The sequence below is a fragment of the Arachis stenosperma genome, chromosome 10 (assembly GCF_014773155.1).
Source record: "Arachis stenosperma cultivar V10309 chromosome 10, arast.V10309.gnm1.PFL2, whole genome shotgun sequence".
In the NCBI taxonomy this organism is placed as follows: Eukaryota; Viridiplantae; Streptophyta; class Magnoliopsida; order Fabales; family Fabaceae; genus Arachis; species Arachis stenosperma.
Window position 1 is genome coordinate 13,088,726 of NC_080386.1, and position 15,328 is coordinate 13,104,053.

Sequence of the window (15,328 nt, forward strand, 5' to 3'; positions counted from 1 at the left end):
AAATCAGTTCTCAAGAATTTTAGAATCAGACATTTTAGTCCCTAAGGAAAATTAATACACATATCAATCTCTAAGGATTTACTCCGGCAGACAAATCAGTCCCCAGTTCATTTTTTGGCAGAGTAATTACCCAGATCAGTCCACAAAGATTTTAAAAACAGACGTTTTAGTCCCTAAAAAAAACTAATGTACAAATCAATCCCAACATTTTTCTCTATTAGACATAATAGTCCTCCGTTTAAAAATAAAATAAAATAAAATAATTATTATTATTAATTACACAATAATATTGTACTATATTTTTTGTATTTTTTGGACAAAAATAATGATAAATTTATTCATTAAATTCTTATATATAGTCACTCAATAATAATAATAATAATAATCATAAAAATATTAGAGATTATTTTACAAGAAATTTAACGTTAAAACTATTTGATATTTTTGTATTTAATATAATCAAAAGATGTCTTATGTAAAAAAAAAAATATATATGTTTATATTAAAAAAATATATATTAAAAGAAAAGATTTTAATTTAGATTTATATTAAATACATATTTTTTTAATATAAACATATTTTTTAAAATAGTACATCTTTTAATTATATTAAATACAAAAATATCAAATAGTTTTAACTTTGAATTTCTTGTAAAATAATCTCTAATAATTTTATTTATTATTATTATTATTATTATTATTATTATTATTATTATTATTATTATTATTATTATTATTATTAATTACATAATAATATTGTACCATAATTTTTATATTTTTTAGATAAAAATAATAATAAATTTATTTATTAGATTCTTATATATATATATATATATTATATATATATCACTCATAATAATATAATAATAATAATAATATAATAATTATTATTATTATTATATTATTATTATTATTTATTATTATATTATTATTATTATAATCAATAAAATTATTAGAGATTATTTTACAAAAAATTTAAGATTAAAACCATTTGATATTTTTGTATTTAATATAATCAAAAGATGTACTATTTTAAAAATATGTTTGTATTAAAAAAATATGTATTTAATATAAATTCAAATTAAATCTTTCTTTAATATATATTTTTTAATACAACATATATATTTTTTTATATAGGGCATCTTTTGATATAAATACAAAATCAAATAGTTTTAACCTTGAACTTTTGTAAATAATCTCTACTAATTTATTATTATTATTATTATTATTATTATTATTATTATTATTATTATTATTATTATTGATGCTATATATATATATATATTATATATATATATATAACGAACTTATGAATAAATTTATTATATTTTTGTCCAAAATACAAAAATAGCACACATATTATTGTGTTAATACTAATAATATTTTATTTATTTTATTTTTGGACGGAGGACTATTATGTCTAATAGAGAGAAACGTTGGGGATTGATTTGTACATTAGTTTTTCTTGGGGACTAAAATATCCGTTTTTTAAATCTTTGGGGACTGATCTGATAATTATTCTGCCAAAAAATGAACTGGAGACTGATTTGTCTGCCGGAGTAAATCTTTGGGGATTGATCTGTGTATTAATTTTTCTTGGGGACTAAAATGTCTAATTCTAAAATTCTTGAGGACTGATTCGGGTAATTACTCTTAATTTTATTATTTGAATTCAATTTTGGTCTTTTATTTTTAATTAATTAAATAATTATTATATAATCTATAAAATACATAATATGGAGGTGAAAGGTTTGGTATATTATTAATATAATAATTTAGTTCTATATATTATATATTTAAAAAAAATTTTTTTTATGATATATTCTATGTTTGCAAATAACTTAAAATTTTTAGATTTGTGTACTACGTGTGAAAATAAATTTTCATTAACATGCGATTATAAAATACTTTTATGATTCACTATGTTAAATTTATTAAATAATTTTGCATAAAAAATTATTTCTTAATTTTAGTCATTAGCACTCTTTACAAGCTTCATTATAGATTGATTAAAAAAATATATCGACCTACCATTCTTGTAATCACAGTTTTCTAGAATTTTCGTAAAGTTGCTAATCTAACGCACATTTTTATATTGAACAACTGTCAAATTCTTAAACAAGACACGTAGCTTTTATACATGTAGAAGGAATCTTTCTTCTACACAGTAGCAAAACCCTTCTGATAATGTTACTTTATGGTGGAGGAGAAAATGTGTAGATATGGAGAAGGGTACTTGTAACATACCCACATGGAAATAATTCAAAAGAGAGTTGAAAAGATAATTCTTTCCTGAGAATGTAGTCTATGAAGCAAGAAAGAAGTTAAAGCACAAGAGTACGATTAGCGACTACGTAAAGGAGTTCACTACTCTCACGCTTCAAATTCCTAACTTAGCATCAGAGGATGTGTTGTTCTTCTTCATTAATAGACTCCAACCTTGGACAAAGCAAGAATTACAAAGGAGAAATGTTAAGAATGTCGAGAGGCCATCGTAGTGGCCAAATCGCTTACCGAGTATTATCGGGGAGACTCTAAACCCAAGTCTTCCTCCAAACCTAGTTTCACTAAGGGTGGGGGAGACAAGGAAAAAAGTTTTTCAACCAAGAAAGAAGGAAAGTAGTCTTCAAAGAAAAAATACGAGGAAAAGAAGAAAGTTTTCGTGCCCAAAGAAAGATGCTTCGTGTGTAAGAGACCACACCAAAAGAAGGACTGTCTTAAGCTAGGGACTCTGGCGTCTATTGCTGAAGAACGAGAGGCTCAATCGTAAGTGACTAAGTGTGTTGGATCTGTCCAACTCATGAATGGTGTGAATGGCAAAGAGGTAAGTCCTGTAGAAAAGAAAGACTTGATATATGTCAAAGTCTTTATCAATGAAAAATCCGTCATGACTATGATCGACACCGGTGTTATATACAATTTCATCACGCCTGATGAAGCAAAGAGACTTGGATTGAATATCACCGAAAAGACTGGCTGGTTCAAACTCATGAATACCAAGGGTGAACCATTTAAGGGAGTAACAAAAGAGGAAGAGATGACTCTTGGTTCTTGGAAGGGTCTTGTGGATTTTTTAGTAGCACCCATGGATGATTTCAAGATGATCATCAGACTCGACTTGCAAAGAAAGGCAAATATAATATCGATGTCATACTACGACATAGTATGCATCATAGAGAAAGGGTCTCCATGCATGATCCCTACAGTCTCTACAGATAGATGACCACCTATGCTCTCTGCTATGCAACTCAAGAAAGGATTTAAGAAGGGAGAGATTACATATTTAGCTCTATTACAAAAAGAGTCAACATCTAAAAGAGAAGATGTTTCTTCCGAAATCAAAGAAGTCCTTGAAGAATTAAGAATGTGATGCCTTTCGAGTTTCCAAAACAACTACCACCAAGGAGGAAGGTGGACCACAAGATTAAATTGGAGTCAGGAGCAAAGTTGTTTGCCTCAGCACCTTATAGGATGGCACCACCAGAAATTGAAGAGTTAAAAAAATAACTCAAGAATTTGATAGATGCTGGATTCATCAAGAAACCCTATAGCACACCAGTCCTATTCCAAAGGAAGCATGATGGTTCGTTGAGACTATGCATCGACTATCGTGCACTTAACAAAGTCTTGCGAGAGAATAACCTAAATGTGAAGAAAGAAAAGTATTCATTTGCAAGGGATGAAGTCCGCTTCTTAGGACACATCATAAAAGTGAAACTCTCTCCATGGATCAAGAGAAGGTGAAGGCTATTAAAGAATGGGAGCTACCAAATAAAGTATCTAAATTGAGATCATTTCTTGGGTTGGCTAACTACTATCAGAGGTTTATAAAGGGATACTCCGCCAAGGCTTCACCATTAACCAATCTTCTCAAGAAGAATCAATCTTGGGAATGGTCCAAGGAATGTTAAAAGGCCTTTGATGAATTGAAGGCTGCTATCACAGAAGGACCAGTACTAGCATTATTCGGCTACTCAAAGGTGTTTGAAGTCTACACTGATACTTTTGACTACGCTATTGGAAGAGTTCTTATGCAAAAAGGACATCCCATTGCCTTTAAGAGTCGCAATTTGAATGATACAGAGAGGCGATACACCGTCCAAGAGAAGGAGATGACTGTAGTGGTGCATTGTTTGAGAACTTGGTACCACTACTTGTTTGGTTTACCCTTCATCGTCAAGACAGATAGTGTGCTTACAAGCTACTTCTAAACTCAGAAGAAGTTAAGCCCCAAACAAGCTAGGTGGCAAGATTTCTTAGTTGAGTTTGATTTTAAATTTGAATACAAGTCAGATAAGACTAATGTGGTAGTAGATGTGCTGAGCTGTAAGGCTGAGTTGGCAGCCATTTTTATGGGCGAAGGAGATATTGTGTATACCATCAAATAGGGTTGCAACATGATTTATTGGCCAAGAAGTTATTGGAGTTGTCTAAAGAAGGTAAAACCAAAATATTTTGGCTAGAAGACGACATTCTCTACACCAGGGAGAGAAGACTATACATTCCTAAGTGGAAAAATATAAGGAGAAAGTTAGTGAAGGAATGTCACGACACTAAGTGGGTTGGTCATCAAGGACAACGAAGGACCTTGGCGCTCATTGAATCTTTCTATTATTGACCTCAAATGAGAAATGAAGTGGAGAGATATGTGAAGACTTGTCTCATATGCCAATAAGATAAGATTGAAAACAAGACACCAAGTGGTTTGTTAAAACCTCTGCCTCTGCCAGAGCAACCGTGAAAAAGTGTCTCTCTAGATTTCATCTTTGCCTTACCAAAGTCTGAGGAATTTGGATCTATCATTGTAATAGTGGATCTATTCTCGAAATATGTTACATTTATACCTGCCCCTACTGACTGCTCTGCAGAGGAAGCAGCACAACTATTCTTTAAGAATGTGGTAAGTACTGGGGATTTCCTAAGAGAATCATTAGTGATCGAGATCCACGCTTCACAGGACAACTATGGACAGTGCTATTCAAACTCCATGGGTCGGAGTTTCATTTCTCAACAAGCTTCCATCCTCAAACTGATGGGCATATGGAAAGAGTGAATGATTTACTCGAGTGTTACTTGAAGCATTTTGTAAGTGCTAATCAGAAGGACTGGACAAAACTCTTAGACGTTGCCCAGTTCTGATACAATCTTCAAAGGAGTGAGTCCACAGGGAAGAGTCCATTCGAGATTGTGACTGGACAACAGGCACTTACATCACACTCTCTTTCTTCCTCTTACTCAGAGAAGAGTGATGTGAAGATTTAGTGTTGATCTAGGTTTTCACAAAATAGAATCACTTCGTTGCAAGTATAGCCAAATCAACAACTAACTCTGAACATCAAAGTTTAGTTTTCAAATTCAAACATTAAACCGAGAGTAATTAAATCTCGGGCCGTTCTCCCTCGGAATGAAATTGAAGTGTCACACTTTTAGTTGTGAGGATAAAGGGGTTTTCAATCAAAGAACAAAAGATTAAAAGAACTAAGAAATGATCAAAAAGGAAATTAATGCAAGTAAAAAAGGAAACAAGGTCAAAACTAGTGAAAATGCTATAAATGCATAAAGAGCCTTGACTTGGGAGTGAGGATCCAAGAAATTCTATCATCGTCATAACCACAACTATGGCAACTATGATGAGTCAATCTCACTTTGTCTACACCTAACATCGAGGAGTAAGTCAAGCAAGCATAATTGACCTTAATCCATAAGTCCTAGCTAATTTACCAAATTAATTGGTAAAAAACTAGCGTCAATGGAAACAAGAGTCAACTAGCTACCCAAGAGTTGTCACTAAATGTCAGACATCATGACTCTAGTATCCTAGGAACTCATTTTCCTAGCCAAGGTGTGAAAATCTACTCAAAACTCATAATTGGCATTTTTACAAACACCTTGTGGGCATAAAAACAAAACATGAGAAATTACAAAGGAAAATAGAAAACTATAACCAACTATTCACAATATCAACAATAAACATCCAAACAAGCAATATAAATCATAAAACATTAAATACATCAATCAAAACTTCAAGAACTTAAAATTGTAAATATTAAAAAAGTACTTGAACCAAAAGAAAATAAGAGTAAAGATGATGTAATTGAAGAGAAATTAAAGAGTACTTACAAAAGATGAGTGAAAATCCAAGATCAAAGCTTGCTATAAAATGCTACAATGAAAACTACATAAATTCTAAGAGAGAAATTCTACACTACTCCTACTTCTATGGAAGCTTCCTACTACTAATGAAAACTAACTAAAACCGAATGTAAAGCTTATGTCTAAGTTCTAATGAAAGCTTTTTTTTTTTCATATGTGAATGATGTCCCTTGATATAGCACTTCAAAACTAGCTTAAGCCTTCCAAAATTTGGCCAAAAGAGCACCAAAATCGTGAGCCACGTGCTTTATTAATGAATCAACGTGCAGGGACCTGTGCATACGCACAGATGTATCCGTACGCACACTTGCTGAATTTTCACTTGTGCGTACGCACAGAGGGTTGTGCGCATGCACACATACTGATTTCCTTCTTATGTGTATGCACATTTGACTGTGTGCTTCTCCTTTGTTTTCTTCATGTGTTCTCCCTTTGTACATACTTCTTTCTACTTTTGCCTATCCATTCTTGTCTCTAGGACCTGAAATCACTCACAAACATATCACGGCATCGAATGGAATAAAAGTGAGATTAAATTGCTCAATTTAAGCACAAAAATGTATGTTTTCACATTTAGGTTCAACTTAGGGATAAAACACAAAAGTATGCTATTTAAGTGAATAAGTGTGAGTTTATGTGATGAAATTTATTCAAATTAAGCCAAAATATATCGTCAAATATGGACTCATTAATTCTCACACACTTAAACAATAGCATGTCCTCATGCTAAACCAAACAAAGGAGAATGATCAAAGGGGTAACAACTTATTGAATGCAACTATCTATATGCATGCAAGTATACTATATACTATCTATACCTATCTATCTATCTATAGTTCCTATTGATTTGGTGAAAACAAACAATCAAATTTCCAAAGAAGAGTATAGACATATAGGGCTAAGTAAAGAATTAATTCAATGCAATCAAAATCTAAAGAATTTATTCAACTCATCAAAATGAAGCAACTTGCAAGAATACATGACAACAGAGGTGGAGACATAGAATTGAGTTATCGAACGCTCACTAGGTGTGTATATACTCTAATCGCTCGGTGTTTATAGTCAATTCACTCAAGTCTCCTCTAATCATGCTTTCAACGATTTGCCTTTCATCTAACAATCAACAAGTATTTGATGCATGTATGCAAGTATCATGAGGTCTTTAGAAGGTTGTAATTGGGTTGGGGTAAAGGTAAGATGAATATATGGCTAAGTGGACTAAGGAATTGAATTTTTGATTAGTTTAAGTACCCAACTCAACCTATATCAATCAACCTACAAAAATGCATTCTAACCACCCATTACTTCTTTTCACACACATTCATGCCTTAGTTTCCATTCACAACACATGCATTTCTTATTCATTTCAATCCAAATCCAACAACAAAAAACATAAGATCACTAAAAATTATCAATCAAAATAAAAAAATCGAAGAAGAAAAAATAGATGACCCAATAAAGACGACAACAAGGAAGAAAGACAAAGAAAAATGATTGACATGGAAAAGAAATAGAGACAAAAAAAGACAATGACATGGAAAAAAGATGTAGTCAATTTGACAGAGGAAGAAAGAGAAATGTGAATTTAAAAGATCATGGTGCCAAAGACAAAGACAAACGTGACATGAAGTAGAGGTTGCAATAGATATAGAGTAAAAACAAAGATAAAAGCGGTGGCGAAGCAGAGGTGTCAATAATAAATCTTGTCGAGGCAGACATGAAAGTAGGGATAAGAAAGTCAAAGACAAAGATGGAGTAAAGAAAAGTGAAGAAAAAGATGACAATGTGCAAAACGTAGATAGGAAAGAGAGACAGCGGACACAAAGGTACAATTGTAACAAATGAAAACAACAATAATGATGGTGGAGATGGTAGAGGCACCGAGGTAGTGAAGATTAGGATGAAAGAAGAAGGAGAGACAACAATGATCTGGGTTGTAAAGATGGAGGAAGAGAGATGATGATAGTTAGGGTGGAAGGAAGGAAAGAGAAGAAAATGGTAATAAATGAGAGATATAGAAAAAGAAGAAGAACATATTTAGAATTATGACAAAAGTAATTTCAAGTTTAAGAATTTAGTATGGAAAATAGTTAAAAAAATTATTGCTAAAAAAAATTGTAATCCATATCTTTGAATTAGTGTTCTATCTTTCAGTGCAAGACACAAATTTTGTATCTTTGTGTGCTATTATGCAGCATTTATTTTGTGATACATGTTCATCAAGACATAGATACTGTGGCACATGTCTGTCGTTTAGTTCATAAGACACAAATTTTTTATAGACACGGTGGTGCACGAAATTGTGATCATCAATGGCGCCATCAACATGGTACGCTCATTGCAATCTCAACTCTTTATCACAACTCCGCACAACTAACCAGCAAGTGCACTGGGTCGTCCAAGTAATAAACCTTACGCGAGTAAGGGTCGATCCCACGGAGATTGTTGGTATGAAGCAAGCTATGGTCACCTTGTAAATCTTAGTCAGGCAACTCAAATGGATATGGTGATATACGAATAAAACATAAAGATAAAGATAGAGATACTTATGTAATTCATTGGTGGGAATTTCAGTAAGCGCATGAAGCTGTCCCTTCCGTCTCTCTGCTTTCCTACTGTCTTCATCCAATCCTTCTTACTCCTTTCCATGGCAAGCTTATGCAAGGGTTTCACCGTTGTCAGTGGCTACTCCCATCCTCTCAGTGGAAATGTTCAACGCACCCTGTCACGGCACGGCTATCCATCTGTCGGTTCTCGATCAGGCCGGAATAGAATCCAGTGATTCTTTGCGTCTGTCACTAACGCCCCGCCTTCAGGAGTTTGAAGCACGTCACAGTCATTCAATCATTGAATCCTACTCAGAATACCACAGACAAGGTTAGACCTTCCGGATTCTCTTGAATGCCGCCATCAGTTCTAGCCTATACCACGAAGACTCTAAGGTAGAACGGAGGTGGTTTGTCAGGCACACGTTCATAGGTGAGAATGATGAGTGTCACGGATCATCACATTCATCAAGTTAAGAACAAGTGATATCTTAGAACAAGAACAAGCGGAATTGAATAGAAGAACAATAGTAATTGCATTAATACTTCGAGGTACAGCAGAGCTCCACACCTTAATCTATGGTGTGTAGAACTCCACCGTTGAAAATACATAAGACAAAAGTGATCATTGGCTTCGGTCCCAGAGAGGGAACCAGAAAAACCAAGATCCGATCTAAGAACTAGATGTCCAAAATGAAATACAATAGTAAAAGGTCCTACTTATAGAAAACTAGTGGCCTAAGGTTTACAAAAGAGGAGTAAAGGACATAAAAATCCACTCCGGGGCCCACTTGTGTGTGCTTGGGGCTGAGCAATGAAGCATTTTGTGTAGAGACTCTTCTTGGAGTTAAACGCCAGCTTTTGTGCCAGTTTGGGCGTTTAACTCCCACTTTGGTGCCAGTTCCAGCGTTTAACGCTGGAATTTCTGAAGGTGACTTTGAACACTGGTTTGGGCCATCAAATCTTGGGAAAGTATGGATTATCATATATTGCTGGAAAGCCCAGGATGTCTACTTTCCAATGCCGTTGAGAGCGCGCCAATTGGGCTTCTGTAGCTCCAGAAAATCCACTTCGAGTGCAGGGAGGTCAGAATCCAACAGCATCTGCAGTCCTTTTCAGTCTCTGAATCAGATTTTTGCTCAGGTCCCTCAATTTCAGCCAGAAAATACCTGAAATCACAGAAAAACACACAAACTCATAGTAAAGTCCAGAAAAGTGAATTTTAACTAAAAACTAATAAAAATATACTAAAAACTAAACCAAATATACTAAAAACATACTAAAAACAATGCCAAAAAGCGTACAAATTATCCGCTCATCACAACACCAAACTTAAATTGTTGCTTGTCCTCAAGCAACTGAAAATCAAATAAGATAAAAAGAAGAGAATATGCAATGAATTCCAAAAACATATATAAGATCAGTATTAATTAGATGAGCGGGGCTTTTAGCTTTTTGCCTCTGAACATTTTGGCATCTCACTCTATCCTTTGAAACTCAAATGATTGGCTTCTTTAGGAACTCAGAATCCAGATAGTGTTATTGATTCTCCTAGCTAAGTATAGTGATTCTTGAAAGCTACTTATTGAGTCTTGGCTGTGGCCCAAAGCACTCTGTCTTCCAGTATTACCACCGGATACATACATGCCACAGACACATAATTGGTGAACCTTTTCAATTGTGACTCAGCTTTGCTAAAGTCCCCAATTAGAGGTGTCCAGGGTTCTTAAGCACACTCTTTTGCCTTGGATCACAACTTTATTTCTTTCTTTTTCTTTCTTTTTCTTCTCTTTTTTTTTTTTTTGTCTTTCTCTTTCTCCTTTTTTTTGTATTCACTGCTTTTTCTTGCTTCAAGAATCATTTTTTTTTTATGATTTTCAGATCCTCAGTAACATGTCTCCTTTTTCATCATTCTTTCTTGAGCCAACATTCATGAATCACAAATTCAAAAGACTATGCACTGTTTAAGCATGCATTCAGAAAACAAAAGTGTTGCCAACCACATCAAAAATTAAACTGTTATAAAATTCAAATTCTGCAATTCTTTTTCTTTTTCAATAAGAACAATTTTTTTATTTAAGAAAGGTGATGGATTCATAGGACATTCATAACTTTAAGGCATAGACACTTAAGACACTAATGATCATAAGACACAAACAAGGATAACATAAGCATGAGAATTCGAAAAACAAGAAATAAAGAACAAGGAGATTAAAGAACGGGTCCACCTTAGTGATGGCGCTTGTTCTTCCTCTTGAAGATCTTATGGAGTGCTTGAGCTCCTCAATGTCTCTTCCTTGTCTTTGTTGCTCCTCTCATGATTCTTTGATCTTCTCTAATTTCATGGAGGAGGATGGAATGTTCTTGGTGCTCCACCCTTAGTTGTCCCATGTTGGAACTCAATTCTCCTAGGGAGTTCAGTTGCTCCCAATAGTCTTGTGGAGGAAAGTGCATCCCTTGAGGCATCTCAGGGATCTCATGATGAGAGGGGTCTCTTGTTTGCTCCATCCTTTTCTTAGTGATGGGCTTGTCCTCATCAATGGGGGTGTCTCCTTCTATGTCAACTCCAACTGAATAACAGAGGTGACAAATGAGGTGAGAAAGGCTAACCTGCCAAGGTGGAGGACTTGTCCGCCACCTTATAGAGTTCTTGGGCTATAACCTCATGAACTTCCACTTCTTCTCCAATCATGATGCTATGAATCATGATGGCCCGGTCTAGTATAACTTCGGACCGGTTGCTAGTGGGAATGATTGAGCGTTGGATAAACTCCAACCATCCTCTAGCCACGGACTTGAGGTCATGCCTTCTTAGTTGAACCGGCTTCCCTCTTGAATCTCTCTTCCATTGGGCGCCCTCTTCACAAATGTCAGTGAGGACTTGGTCCAACCTTTGATCAAAGTTGACCCTTCTAGTGTAAGGATGTTCATCTCCTTGCATCATAGGCAAGTTGAATGCCAACCTTACATTTTCCGGACTAAAATCCAAGTATTTTCCCCGAACCATAGTAAGCCAATTCTTTGGATCCGGGTTCACACTTTGATCATGGTTCTTGGTGATCCATGCATTGGCATAGACTCTTGAACCATTAAGATTCCGACTTGTTGAATGGGGTTGGTAAGAACTTCCCAACCTCTTCGGATCTTCGGATATTCACATCTTTTTGAGTGAAAAAGGGACCTCGGGGATCACCTTCTTCAAGGCCACAACTTCATAGAAGTGGTCTTGATGCACCCTTGAGATGAATCTCTCCATCCCCCATGACTCGGAGGTGGAAGCTTTTGCCTTCCCTTTCCTCTTTCTAGAGGTTTCTCCGGCCTTGAATGCCATAAATGGTTATGGAAAAACAAAAAGCACTGCTTTTACCACACCAACTTAAAAGGTTTGCTCGTCCTCGAGCAAAAGAAGAAAGAAGAGAGTAGAAGAAGAAGAAATGAGAAAGAAGGAATGGCTTAGTGTTCGGCCAGAAAGGGGAAGAAGTGGTGTTTAGCTTGTGGGAAAATGAAGGAGTGAAGATGGGTATATATAGGAGTGGGGGAAGGGTTTTCGGCTATGGGAGGGTGAGTTTGGGAGGGAAAGTGGTTTGAATTTGAAGGGTGAGGTAGGTGGGGTTTTATGAAGGTGGATGTGAGTGGTGAAGAGAAAGATGGGATTTGATAGGTGAAGGGGTTTTTGGGGAAGAGGTGTTGAGGTGATTGGTGAAGAAGAGATCCTGTGGGTCCCAGATCCTAAGGTGTCAAGGAAAAGTCATCCCTGCACCAAATGGCATGTAAAATTGCATTTTTAGCCAATTCTGGCGTTAAACGCCGGGCTGGTGCCCATTTCTGGCGTTTAACGCCAGTTCTGCCCTTTTCTCTGGCGTTTAACGCCAGTCTGGTGCCCCTTTCTGGCGTTAAACCCCAGAATGGTGCCAGACTGGCGTTAAACGCCCACCTACTAGCCTTACTGGCGTTTAAACGCCAGTAGTTCTTCCTCCAGGGTGTGCTATTTTTTCTTCCTGTTTTTCATTCTGTTTTTGCTTTTTCAATTGATTTTGTGACTTCTCATGATCATCAACCTACAAAATAAATAAAATAACAAGGAAAATATATAAAATATAACATTGGGTTGCCTCCCAACAAGCGCTTCTTTAATGTCAGTAGCTTGACAGAGGGCTCTCATGGAGCCTCACATTTTCTCAGAGCAATGTTGGAACCTCCCAACACCAAACTTAGAGTTTGAGTGTGGGGGTTCAACACCAAACTTAGAGTTTGGTTGTGTCCTCCCAACACCAAACTTAAAGTTTGACTGTGGGGGCTCTGTTTGACTCTGATTTGAGAGAAGCTCTTCATGCTTCCTCTCCATGGTGACAGAGGGATATCCTTGAGCCTTAAACACAAAGGATTCTTCATTCACTTGAATGATCAGTTCACCTCCATCAACATCAATCACAGCCTTTGCTGTGGCTAGGAAGGGTCTGCCAAGAATGATAGATTCATCCATGCACTTCCCAGTCTCTAGGACTATGAAATCAGCAGGGATGTAATGGTCTTTAATCTTTACCAGAACATCCTCTACAAGTCCATAAGCTCATTTTCTTGAATTGTCTGCCATCTCTAGTGAGATTCTTGCAGCTTGTACCTCAAAGATCCCTAGCTTCTCCATTACAGAGAGAGGCATGAGGTTTACACTTGACCCTAAGTCACACAGAGCCTTCTTGAAGGTCAATGTGCCTATGGTACAAGGTATGGAGAACTTCCCAGGGTCCTGCCTCTTTTGAGGTAATTTCTGCCTAGACAAGTCATCCAATTCTTTGGTGAGCAAAGGAGGTTCGTTCTCCCAAGTCTCATTTCCAAATAACTTGTCATTTAGCTTCATGATTGCTCCAAGGTATTTAGCAACTTGCTCTTCAGTGACATACTCATCCTCTTCAGAGGAGGAATACTCATCAAAGCTCATGAATGGCAGAAGTAAGTCCAATGGAATCTCTATGGTCTCATTTTGAGCCTCAGATTCCCATGGTTCCTTATTAGGGAACTCATTGGAGGCTAGTGCATGCCCATTGAGGTCTTCCTCAGTGGCGTTCACTTCCTCTCCTTCCTCTCCAAATTCGGCCATGTTGATGGCCTTGCACTCTCCTTTTGGATTTTCTTCTGTATTGCTTGGAAGAGTACTAGGAGGGAGTTTAGTAATTTTCTTGCTCAGCTGTCCCACTTGTGCCTCCAAATTCCTAATGGAGGACCTTGTTTCAGTCATGAAACTTTGAGTGGTTTTGATTAGATCAGAGACCATGGTTGCTAAGTCAGAGTTGTTCTGCTTAGAATTCTCTGTCTGTTGCTGAGAAGATGATGGAAAAGGCTTGCCATTGCTAAACCTGTTTCTTCCACCATTATTGTTGTTGAAACCTTGTTGAGGTCTCTGTTGATCCTTCCATGAGAAATTTGGATGATTTCTCCATGAAGAATTATAGGTGTTTCCATAGGGTTCTCCTAGGTAATTCACCTCTTCCATTGAAGGGTTCTCAGGATCATAGGCTTCTTCTTCAGATGAAGCATCCTTAGTACTGCTTGGTGCATTTTGCATTCCAGACAGACTTTGAGAAATCAAATTGACTTGTTGAGTCAATATCTTGTTCTGAGCCAGAATGGTTTCAGAGTATCAATCTCAAGAACTCCTTTCTTCTGATTTGTCCCATTGTTCACAGGATTCCTTTCAGAAGTGTACATGAATTGGTTATTTGCAACCATTTCAATTAGTTCTTGAGCTTCTGTAGGCGTCTTCTTCAGATGAAGAGATCCTCCAGCAGAGCTATCCAAAGACATCTTGGATAGTTCAGAGAGACCATCATAGAAAATACCTATGATGCTCCATTCAGAAAGCATGTCAGAAGGACATTTTCTGATCAATTGTTTGTATCTTTCCCAAGCTTCATAGAGGGATTCTCCTTCCTTCTGTCTGAAGGTTTGGACTTCCACTCTAAGCTTACTCAATTTTTGAGGTGGAAAGAACTTTGCCAAGAAGGCATTGACTAGCTTTTATCATGAGTCTAGGCTTTCTTTAGGTTGTGAGTCCAACCATGTCCTAGCTCTGTCTCTTACAGCAAAAGGGAATAGCATAAGTCTGTAGACCTCAGGGTCAACCCCATTAGTCTTGACAGTGTCACAGATTTGCAAGTATTCAGCTAAGAACTGATGAGGATCTTCCAGTGGAAGTCCATGGAACTTGCAATTCTGTTGCATTAGAGAAACTAATTGAGGCTTAAGCTCAAAGTTGTTTGCTCCAATGGCAGGGATAGAGATGCTTCTCCCATAGAAGTCGGGAGTAGGTGCAGTAAAGTCACCAAGCACCTTCCTTGCATTGTTGGCATTGTTGTTGTTTTCGGCTGCCATGTGTTTTTCTTCTTTGAAGATTTCTGTTAGGTCCTCTGCAGAGAGTTGTGCCTTAGCTTCTCTTAGCTTTCGCTTCAAGGTCCTTTCAGGTTCAGGATCAGCTTCAACAAGAATGCCTTTGTCTTTGTTCCTGCTCATATGAAAGAGAAGAGAACAAGAAAATATGGAATCCTCTATGTCACAGTATAGAGATTCCTTGAGGTGTCAGAGAAGAAGAAAAATAGAAGGAAGAAGGAGAAGAATTCGAACTTAGTCAGATAG

General features: G+C 36.3%; 1 non-coding gene across 1 annotated transcript; it reads left to right on the forward strand.

Moving 5' to 3' along the window:
• The first annotated feature begins 14,554 nt into the window (after nucleotides 1-14,554).
• On the forward strand, nucleotides 14,555-14,662 carry LOC130958651 (small nucleolar RNA R71). The gene has a single exon (XR_009077762.1). It is a non-coding gene; the product is annotated as a small nucleolar RNA R71 (small nucleolar RNA).
• Nucleotides 14,663-15,328: the final 666 nt, after the last annotated feature.